This window comes from Talpa occidentalis, unplaced genomic scaffold (genome assembly GCF_014898055.3).
Source record: "Talpa occidentalis isolate TD23 unplaced genomic scaffold, MPIMG_talOcc4v2.1 talOcc4.6, whole genome shotgun sequence".
Lineage (NCBI taxonomy): Eukaryota > Metazoa > Chordata > Mammalia > Eulipotyphla > Talpidae > Talpa > Talpa occidentalis.
The window spans coordinates 52,646,691-52,658,819 of record NW_023604972.1 but is presented as its reverse complement, the minus strand read 5'-3'; the positions used below and the strand labels follow the sequence as shown (position 1 = coordinate 52,658,819).

At 35.2% G+C, this 12,129-nt stretch overlaps 1 protein-coding gene across 4 annotated transcripts in view; it reads right to left on the bottom strand.

Annotated features, from left to right (window-relative positions):
* The window catches only part of ARHGAP24 (Rho GTPase activating protein 24), a 775,334-nt gene that overhangs the window by 197,429 nt on the left and 565,776 nt on the right, over positions 1 to 12,129 (bottom strand). The gene's annotated exons all lie outside the window — the stretch shown is intronic.

Below are 12,129 nucleotides of genomic sequence, written 5' to 3'. Positions count from 1 at the left end.
AATGATGCACATTTGAAACCTAAATAATGTTATAATGCAATGTTACTTTAATAAAAGAATTAAAAATCAAACCTGGCTACAGAAGTGGAAAAAGTACAATTCTTTCCACTAGACTGACACTGGAGCTCCTTTAAATGGATACATAATGCATAATTGTACATTATTGACAACCTCCAGTTTTACTTGGGAAATTCCAATTTTAACCAAAACTCTTGAGATAATTTTTGCCTCTAACTCTATGCTTGGACTAGTCAGGATGGATCAAATGATGCTGCACTCACAGCCAATTCCAAATCCAAATTATCTTACAATATTGTATCGTGAGTCAGCAGGGAACTCAGTTCATAATAATCATTCTAAGACCCTAATATGTGCTTGCACAATTCCAGCACAAGTAGTTGGAATTGTGCACATTAATCTGAATAGGGGCACCTAGAACTTCTACCTGGAAATAAGATACAGCTCTTCTGTTCATTATGCATTGACCAGAGAAAGTTATATAGCCATGACTAAGTTTAAGAGAGGGTAAAGATACAATTCTGTATTTATCTGTATACCAGAGAGTGGAAAATGTTTAGTAAACATAATTCACAACTTAGCATTGCAATATATACAATTTCTCCTTCTGGGATCACATTTGAAATTTCTCCTTCTGGGATCACTTTTGGGAAAGAGCAATATTTTACATTATTGCCTACTTTCTTTACCCTCAACTAAGCCTTTATGCTCCACCTGAAAAGGGGATAGCAGAATATTTTTTTTTAAGGTTTATTTATTTGTGTATACAAGAACTGGGTTTCAGGCCAGAGGTGTGGGGTGGTGGTGAGAGGATTCACCAGAGACTAAGTGGGGAGCAGAACAGGCAGACTGACTGAAATACACTGCTGAGGGGGGAACAGCAGGGGTGACAGGAGAGGTCTGCTGTGCCATGTGGGTCACACCCCCTGGCCAGGGATCGAACTTGGGCTGCAGTAGCTTCGGATTGTTTCATAGTGCTAATGCTTAACCCCTTGTGCCAGCAGGGAGGTCCCTATAACAGAAGAATTTATAACTCTAAATATACTAAGGCTATTATCAAAAACTCTTTAAGAAAGCTTCACAAGTTCCTCAAATAGGGATATTCAGTTCCAATTCTATCTGGATTTTAAAGACATTTCCTTTATGTAATATTTTATTGGTGTTCCTTCCTTTCTGTAGTTCTTTATTTCTTTGTTGAGTTAAAAAGGGTAAACACACAAGAGTTCCAAGCAATACAGAACTCAATATGCTTCCCAAGTCTGCTATTTGGTTCTTACAAACCTTGGGATAGCAAACGTTTACTGATGAGTGATTAAATGCCTGATATATTTATTTTTAGATCAGGTTTTCATTTTTCCCAATATAGTTCATGAAAAGCAAAATCACATGTGAAACAGTCACACTAAACTTGGCCGAAAACAAAAGGCTCTGACTACAGTGCCTGGAAGAATGCTTATTCATTATTCCCTAGACTAACATATTTCTTTGTAGAGACAAGAGCATATACTGTAACCATGGAAAATCTGGGGAACTGGAGCTCTTGAAAATACCATTTATGCTACATCAAACTCGAGCCCACTCAGGCAATGTAAATCTTTCCCATATGTGATAACTGCATGTTGCCCAGCATCCAATTCTGAAAGAGACACTGAAAATATCCTAAATACTCCTTTTTATTCTACCAAGATTCTACAGCTTTCTTTATGCTTGCAGTTGAAAGCAGTTCTCTAATAACTATGAATCATATTTCATTCTAGAAGACAGCAAAAAGAAGAGCAAAGATACAGTTTTATATATTTCAGGTACAAGTGGAAAAACCATTTTCATATCCCAGAATACATTTAAATTTCAATTAAAAACAGATCCTCCTTAAAATTATAGATACAATAAACTTAAAGACAGTCAAAAAACAATCTATGGTGATTTTTGAATGGTATTCAGGGGGAACAAGAGGAAATATGGCACATATAATATGGCACATATAATATGGCCAATGAATTGTCAAATCTCTCAAGTCATTTAGATGACTTAAAACACTGCTCTCAAATTGTGGTCCTTGAACCACATCATCATAATCACCTGGAGTTTTGGTTAAAATACATATTCCATGGCCCCAGATTAGATTAACTGAATGACACAATCTTGGCACCCAAGTCCCTGAATCCGTGTTTTAATTTTTTCATGTGACTTCTGCACCTTTGAAAAAATCTAATTAGCCACAGATTTATTGAGAGAACATAAGAGAACACTGAAAATCAGGGAACTGGAAGACATTCAGGAACTTGGGTAATGAAACATTCCTGTTTAGATCTTACAGCAAGAGAAAATGCCACACTGATGGTTTAATAGGACTTCTCAATGGGTTTTGAAATAGTCTTAACCTTGTATCTCAGGAAGGGGGCAATTGTAATTCTCAAAAATATAGTGGTTTCATTGAAAAGACTTATACTATCTTTCCATTTCCCTAAGCCTTGCCGCAGTCTCCTATGAATATTGGAAGTCTAGAATAGGCATAGGCCTGCAAAAACCTGACTTTCTCTGTTTCTAATACCTGCAATTAGCTTCTTTCCACCACCACTTGACTCTCACTGCTAGCTCAGCTCTGTCCCAAACTCTTTAGGATCAGATTTTGGACTCTTCTGCTGAAACCAGTGTTTTGTTTTAGTGTCTCAGTGTCTCTCTAGTGCTCAAAGAGCCTGCATCTTGCTTTCCATTTTACTCCTAAGAGTTCTATCCCTGAACTCCAGCCAATCTATTAAGTCTCTGGAAAAGGAAAGTGGGCTTGACATGCTTAGTGTTACTTTCTCTTTGATTGGCTGTCATCTTGCTCTCTCTGGTTGGGTTTGCTTCAGTTGGTACTCTTAGAATTGACTGTTTCCCCAAATTATACCCCAATATTATTTATCCTATGGGATGTCATGTGTAGCTGTTCAGAAAATATTTTGTTCAGAGCCTTCATTTATACTTGCATGGAATGACAATCTCCTGCCCCATTATTTACACAATCCCACTTCTGTATACACCCCCACCCTGTCTGCATACTGGGAAGCAGGAAACTGGACCATACCCAGGAAGTTACCAAGTTTTGGCCAAGAAATTCCATAGATATCCCAGAGGACCAGAGTTAACCTAAATAGGCTATGAATGTAGAAAATTCTCACATCAGTAGGCGAAGAAGTCAGGCCTTAGATCTTCATAGGAAAGTTCTTGATGAGTCCAAATTTAGCCTTAACTCTTTTAGTAAAATGTAAACTCCTCAGAAATCCAGCAAGTTATTTTATTTGTTCTCTTTCTGTCTTTGATCTCTGTGAAGCTCACAGACTTGGAGCAGATGTTACTCTTTGGGGAATTTACCTGTGCTTTAAGAGCTTGGATAAGGATTATTCATTACCAATTTGGGCTCACTTTTTAAGGTTCTTTTAGCCAGGCAATAATCCTCCTAAGGAATTTATCAAAATTTAGCATTTTCTCTGTGTTACTTAACATAAATAAGGAATAGAAAGATAGCATATGTTACTTGTCCTTAGAGACTAGAATATGGGTGAAATGTAAACTAAAATATGAAACTCTATTAAGTTGCCTAGAGCAGAGGTCCTCTAATATAATTACTATTTTCATTCCTGATCTTCTCACCTCTAGTTCACCCGTGAACCATCACTATAGGGAATTTCATGGGGAATATATAATGATGTAAAAGATATAAATAAAAAATATATAAACATATAAAAATAAAAATAAAAGAATCTCACCTCTGTGCTCAAGATCTAAATAGGTAACATCTTACACTTCATATTTCTACTTTCCTATATCTCCAAATTCCAAGAAAAATAAGTATAGTTTAGACTTTTGCTAGAATTATAAACAATTATTTCCACACTAGCATTTTTATAGGAAAATACTAAAAACAATTGGTTTAAGTTAATAATTGCTCATATAGAAGGAAAAAAAAATATTAGTCCACAAAGTTAGGTGTACAAAATGTAACTTCCTTATTCTTTTATACTGTCAGGTGACTTAATTTTAGTTAATCTAGGGCCTCCACTTTTCCTGAGAGTCAGGGACATCAAGGTCCCATGTCTTAGGTGAGGGAGAATTGGAATCTGGTCCATGGTCATCAACCTCTGCACATGCAGGCATCTCTAATGTTGATTTTATTATCTTGTCTATTCCTGGACTTTTGGCAACAGAGCCTGGGACAACATCCTCCTTCACCTGACACCTGGCTCCTTCATGGTTCATTTTCTCACTGCTTCTTCTCTGCTTCTCCTTGCTGCAGTCAGGGAATGGGACAAGTTGGGGGTTTCTTTCAGATATATCTACCCTAATACCTATTCTAATGATCTGGCACCATACAGAGTAACAATAAAAAATGATTCGAGTTTTAGGCTTTCATGCACTCCCCACAGGCAATGATTCACAGATGCTTTTGCTTTGAGATCTTAACCACCAATCTGATACATATTTTCAGTTCTGTCTTCATTGTATGCAGCTCAGGGAGTAAAGCAGTGGGTGGCAGATCATGGAACAGTTCCTCAAAATCTCACTGTTTTCCAAGGTCTCTAAGCTTCCTTTGCTCCCTCTGATTCTTCCCTTTGACTCCACTATCATGAAAATCACTATATGCTCTTAGGGATGGGATAAAGAGATCTGCCTTATTTTGTGGTTGCTGCTTATTTCATTTAAACTTTAGATCCCCAAGGCTTTGTGAGATTAGTCCTTTGAAACTCAAAAGCTGCTGCAAATAAAAATATCTGAAGGACCTGTTTTTCTGAATTATTCCTTTTCTGAGGCAATACTTGTCATAAAATGAATGCTATTTGAGCAACCATACGGGACAGGCCATAAGTGAACATATGAAATGAGTCTTTGAATGTCAACACCAAGTGTAAGTGTCCATCAGGTAAAGGGACTGTTGAAACTGACAAATGGTGAAGAAGCTAATAAATTTAATGGACATCTTGAATGGTCACCTGTATTTCTCATAGAATCAGAATAAATATGAGATAAAATATATGAAGAGAAAAAACTTGGACAATTTACAAAAGTGAAGAAGAAGCAAGTTCATGTTCTCTTGTTTGTGTCTTTTTACTTTCCAATTGACTAACCCAATATCTAGGGTGACAGCTGGTTCTAGGCTGTAACATACCCAAGTGCGAGAATACCTCATACAGGATTCATGGCCTACTGTAAGCACAAGATTAGAGCAATTCAGGTCCCTAAATTTGGCATACAAGTGTCAGGCTCTGTGCTAAGTAAACACTGATCACACAAACATCCTCCCTGTTCTTGAGACACTTGCAAAGCAGCTGAGCTAGAAAGTAGGCCAGTCAGTAAGATGCTGAAAATGCAAAGTGATGAAAACCACAGAAGAGGGCTGTGGGAACTAGAAGGAAAGGCTGGAGTCAGGGAGAGATTCCAAGAAGGAATGATTTCCAGAAAGGACCATAGCCAAGGTGGAAATGGGGAGACTATAGGGAAATGCTAGTATCAGTGACAGTGACAGACTTAGGGGAGAAAGAAAAATGTCCATTCTTATCAAGTTAGTTATCCTCAGCCATTTTCCCAATACTTCTGTGTGTGTGTGTTTATGACAAAGTGGCCATAATATAATGTTAACTTATTGAAATGTACAAATATATCTGACCCAGAGACTAACTTCAGAGAACATGGTGGAGCATTAGGAGTTACACTTTGGGGATGATTCATAAATAGTTTTGTTTCCTATGTATGCTACTAATGCCCATCTTAGGAGCTAAAAAAGTTCAAAGTCAATCGAAAAATATCTGGAAGGCTTTCTCCACCAAAAAAAGAGAACATGTGAGGGAAGTTGGATCTCTAAAATATGCACTAATTTCCAACTCTTCCTTCCTACTGACGTTGAAAGATGGAGGGAGAAGGAAATATAAGGCTAATATTTCTTTACTATGATTTTTTAGAATTTTCAAGGAATTAATATTTTAAGAAGTTGCAAACAGAGTTGCAAAGTGGATGTTATTATATAGGAAACATGTTCTAGACTTTTTCTCCTATCATTGTTAAGTCACTTAGCCTTGTTTAGATTGACGTGGTCATTTGTAAAATATTAGAGGCTAACTATAAAACCTTTAAGATCCTACCAAACTTGTAAGTCAAGTTATGATTTACTTGAATTACATTTATAAGCAATTATTGAATTAAGGACAATGAAGTAAGCTACTACAAAAGAAGCTAAAGTCTTCAGACAGAAATTACTTAGCTACTGCTGCAGAAGCACTCGAGGAGTCATTAATAATAGCTTTCAAAAAATCCATTTTGATACCAAGGAAAATGGTCAGTTTACCTACCCAAAGTGATAGACATATGTCATTTTTGAACCACTAAATTAACCTTCAACTCTTGAGTACGATTATAGTAAAACATCTGGCATACATCTGAACACCCTCAGAATATTTCCACTTAAATTTGACTAGATTACTACATGGATGCTTACATTCAAAAAAAGGAGAGAAGCAGCCTGCAAGTGAGGTAGTTTGTTGTCAAAAAACCTGTCAGATTCCTGACTACTGAACTGTTTGCTTTGTGTCATAAAGTTGATTCATAAAGATTAACCAAAGAAAATCACATAGAAACATTTAATAAACATCATGTCATTTGTAGCTATCAAAAAAGAAGAAACATTTCATTTTACTTTTCTTGTTCCCCTTACTTGAAAAATAAACGGGGCAGGAGATGCCTTTGTTTCAAAATGAAATATAACACCCATTTGCCTTTGTTTTTATCATCACATGCAACTGAGCTAAGGTCACTAATATTATCTGAAATTAACTTTACTGTAGACTTCTTTAGAAAAAAGAAATTGAATTCATAAAGAAAAGACATGTCTCTTTAAACTAATCAGATTCCTTTTTTTAGAATGCCTATTATAAATCTAATAAAATATGCTATTTTGAGTAGTGAATGAAGGAATGCATGGGAAGTGAACTGAGCACTATGACGGGCACATGCATGTTATTCATTATTGGTACCCTTTTATTATATGAGAAAATGGAGCCTTTGAAATATTAAATAACTTGCATAGTTAAATGCAAAATGTGCTAGATGCAGATCTCAAATTCTGAAATTCAACTCCACAACTCTTCCTCTTAGCCATCTGTTAAGGATTAATTGAAACTTTGCAGGATAATTAGATAGACATAGATAGCAGGCTACCTATCTATCTGTCTATCCATCCATGTATCAGTCTATCATCTATCCCCTCTAAATTGCCAGCAGTTGATAAAGATGGACTGGATTGGCAAAGGATTGTAAAGAATAATAGTGAAGAGACAGGGAGCTAGTACGAGATAGTTAACTTCTGAGAAAAATGGTGACCACGGGAATGAAGAGAAAATAATTCCAAGAATAGATAGATAGATAGAAAAATAGATAGGTAATATAATTCTGTAAAAATTGTCACCTGATTATATAGGAAGTGAAAGGAGAGACAGAAGATGAAGGACCAGTTTGAGTGAGGAAAGGTGCAGTTCGAAGCACTAGAATATCTTAGACAGCTTTGTACAGGGAGGGTCTCTGACAAGTAAGGCAAGTATGTGAGATTGTGCAGAGCCTGCTGGAAATGAAATTCAGCCCAATCTTCAGCAAAGTGAAACATCCCAATACAAACATTGAAAAATCAGAGGATCTTCATTACAACTAATACAGAAGGTGTGAGTTAGAAGACATCTTGTCAACCTCTAGATTGGACTCAAAGTTCAATTCGACTCTAAGTCCTGGGACTGGCTGCAATCTTCTGAGGAAGACAGTATAAAAGGGAAGGAGTGAATAGAAAGAGCAAGAAGGTGGGAAGAAGACAGGCGTCCTGTAAAGAGTGAAGAAAACCGATAGAACCATAGATTCCTGATGTCAAAAGTCAGAAATATTTCAAGAAGAACATGATTGTAAACCATACAAGTAGCAGAAAGAACAGAGGTGAGGAGAGGGATTAAAAAAAAAATGGCTGGATTTAACAATTAGTGCAATCACCATTAACAAACTTGAAAGGTAATTTCAGTCTTGTGGTAAAACTAAATACAAAACTGTACCAGGTTATAGAGTCAGAGGGAAGTGAGGACACAAAGACAGAAAATGCAATTTTTTCTTGGCATCAGGAAGAGAGAACTGGGTTGAGAACATTGAGTGTCTTCCTAGTTCAACTGAGACCTGAACCTTGGTGATCTATCGAGGAAAAGCAAAGGTGCAAGTAAAAAGGACAATTTATGAAATAAGGCCTGGTTTTGTCTTCATAAATATTTTGTTTGAAAGTTCCATAAACACCAGTGACTGAGGAAATGCCTTAGCAAATACTCATTAATAAAATGACAGCTATTTAAGGATGTTCCCATAGCCATTATATGTTTATCACCCCTTGTGTAATAATGACTTCTGGCACAGAACCTTGACTTCTTTCTTCAGTATGAGAAAGCTTCCATTCCCTGGGGATTTTCAAATAATAGGGTACATGGTTGACCTCTTAGTCAGACAGAAGGAAATTATGTTTTCCCCACTTGCCCCTGAAAAATTTATCAACCAGTCTTTACTTCTTTTGTGTAAATGTAAAAATTAGACTAAAAACTGAAGCTTATGTTCTAGATGCAGTATACTTCTCAACTCAATTCCCCTATTCTGCAAAAGTTATCCACATGAATTCACTAATTTCTAAGTCATTATACTGTATATAGTCATTATACTGTATATACCATATATAGCCCTCAGACAACCAAAGGAGCAAAATTCACATATGAGACTGTTTATCCTTATTTTATTTACGACCAAACACACAGAAACAACACAGAACCCCAACAATGGGGGACATATTCTACTATATAAGATATGGGCATGGAATAGAATGTTATGCTGCTGTAATTTTTTTAAGTGTTCTGAATGAAAGTTCCCAACGGAATGTTAAATGAAAAAAGGGAGAATCTAAATTTGCATTATTAAGCCAATTGTGTAAAAAAAGTGCAAATAAAATATTAATACAATATTACGCACACAAGCACAGAAAGAAATCTAACAAAAAGAATGAATCCACTAGAGAGTGGAATTGGAGACAATTACTCAATTTCCTTTTACATATTGTCATTCTCTTTACAACCGTTGTAACTGCTAAGTCCCTTGAATTATGTAGGACAATTTATATACCCAAGGTTATAGGAAGGTTATTGTCTTCATTTTCATTACATTCAATTCTCCTTATAAAGTGTGAAAATGGAGAACATACAGGTGCCACCTTCTCTTCTGGGGAAGATGCAATCTTCTGCTGTGGAGAAGTGCTATAGAAGACACCCTTGGTATTAAGCATATTCAAAAGAAAGTGGGTTCAAGTGAGAAGCTGAAGCAGAATGGAAATTGATCCTTAGGATTATTATCATTTTGGTAGTTCAGAAATAAATCAGTGTTTATCTAGGGAGGTCTACAGCTTACATAATCTTATTTTTTTAAGATTTTGCTATCATCAAAATAATAGTTGGCCTGTAAAATTTTCTTAGATTCAGTCACATTTATTTGTTCTTTGAATTTCCTGCTGACTTTACCAATAAAACAACAAAATAAATGGTCTTAAAATAGCAGCATCTACTTGCAGCAAAAGTATAAGTTCCACAATGCCTTAGAGCAAAATAATACAAACAGAAAAGGTATAGGATGAAGGATGACACCTTCATGTCCTCCTATGCTGCTTTTTAAATTATTGTTCACTATAGGCACCCAGTGCATTCCTTCATAACAATTTACAGTTCCAAATTACTGATAACTAAAAATAATTTCATACTGTATGAAATGATATTGTTCATTAAGTCACATTTTAGCATGAGACAGCAGGAAACTAAATACTCTTAGAATAAAATGTAAAGTAAAACAATGCCTTTAGAGTCATTTTAATTTTTAATGCCGTTTTTAATTTTCAGACATTATATTCATTAAACAAACATTTTATTACATGATTAAGACATACTAACACAAAAAGAATCTTGGTATTTGACTTAATCACTTCTTAAATTGCCCAGAAATATCAATTCAGTACATTAACCAAAGATCAATATATAGACATACTTGACTAAGTTTGAGCATCATTTCTGACAGTAAGTCAAAATGAACTAAATGTGGATTTTGAGGAAAACAACACAGCTATCTTTTTTTATTTAACAATTTCAAAATATTGGTAGTTTTTCTCTCTATCCACAATCTACAGCAGTGACAGTTTTTTGAAAACCATAAATCTGGTTTTCATAAATCACTGTAGTCTAGTTCATGAGGGCTAGGTTCTGAGGCTTCCTAGAGAGGCTTTAGAAAGATGTATTGAGAAGGGCATTATCAGTGAATACTAACATGCATTTATTTATTTCAGTGTTTCCTTCCTTCTCTAAGTTAAAAAACATCTTTCCAAATTGAAGTCTTCCTAATCAGGCATTCATTATGCCATTGACTTTCAGGAATAGTTTTGGTCTAGTGGTTATGTTGCTCTCATTGTAAAATACACATTACTTCATATGTCAAATTTCCTAATTAAGTATGAATGTGAAAATTAAATTTTGATGAAACTGAAAGACTCAGTCAAGCAAAGGAAAATCTTTATGGAGTTGATTTGACATAGTGTATTTTCTACCTTAAAGAACTGTTTCAATTGGAATAACTTGTGCCATTTAGCTAAAAGAAGAAGGAAGCAAAAATAAGCAAAATCTCTAGCTTTTAGACAATACTTCAAACATATATGGGTCCTGAATTCAGTGCAGACAAAAGACAGTTTCTAATTCATTGTTTCAAACTGAAAAAGTTTGTCAGAAAAGATGCTTTAAACACCCAGGAACAATATAAAATTGTACTTAAAAAAACATAAAAGGCATCACAGCATCTTAAAAAAAAAAACTGTATGATAAGGTTATTAGCAATGGACTCTAATTAATGCTGGAATTTAGAATTGCCTCGGACATAGTTCATAGTCCAGTATGTTTGATTTTAATTTTTTCTTGTGTAGAGTGATGCCCACTTCTGGGCAGTATCAAGATAATTGAGGAACCAGTAATTCATTCTGCCCTGAAATACATAACTTTAAATATACTGGAAAATAAACAAATTGTACTACTAAATTCAATGCACATGGTTTATATAATTACTTTATAGTATTTCCAGATTACAGCAAGTTGCAAGTCAGTGAGGATGCGGTTAAAGAAATCAAGATGTCATTACCGCAATCAGTCTTTCATTGTTCTTGTTTTATAAGGCATAATCTCCACAGAGAAAAATTGCACAGACTAGAAAATGATTTTTTTTTCTTTTCCTCTCTTTCTCACAAAGCATTATTAAGCTATTTCCCAGCCATGTACGTATGTGAACAGAATATGTGTGAATGGGACTAAAATAAAATGCTTAGTACTTGATTACGTCTGTCCCCTGGGGTTTAGTTAGTCACTGATTCCTTGACACATACATCCAGTAACTTTAGAAAAAGGAGAACAAACAACACTTTCTGTATCAGATGCAGTAATGCTTTACTTATTCCAGAGCCACTTCCATGGCAACCTCTACTACAGAACACAACTAAGAGCTTGGACACAAACCAAAAAGTCTCCTGAGTACTTAAAATAGATGTTACTGTGTCTATGCTTTTTGGTACATCCACTTTTATGAGAATCAGTTAGGTCCTTGGACAAAGTTAATGCTTCTCATTCCTAATGTATTCTTTTTTAAACTGTTTTTGTGTGTGTACCACAAAAGAAATAATAATTATAATGTGGTTGTAGATGTTGAAGGGCATTGTTAGAAGGATACACTGTCATCACCAATAAGTAAAGAAACCATCCTTCCATATGGAGGGTGGAGACAGGAAGAAAAAGGTCCTATAGAAATAATACAAGAATTTTTAAAAGCACAGTGATTGTGTGACCTTTGTAATAGCCCTGCACACCACAGAATAGACCTATAAATATCATTACATTATAGAATAATTCTATAATGTGAATGCATGATGAGAATGCTGAGTAATTCAGAAAAAAATAAATAGAATTTAGTACCCTCCAGAAAGATATCAAAATATACAGTGGATCTCAGCAAGATAACTACTGAAAATTGGCTAAATTTGTTGTAAAACTTTTAGAG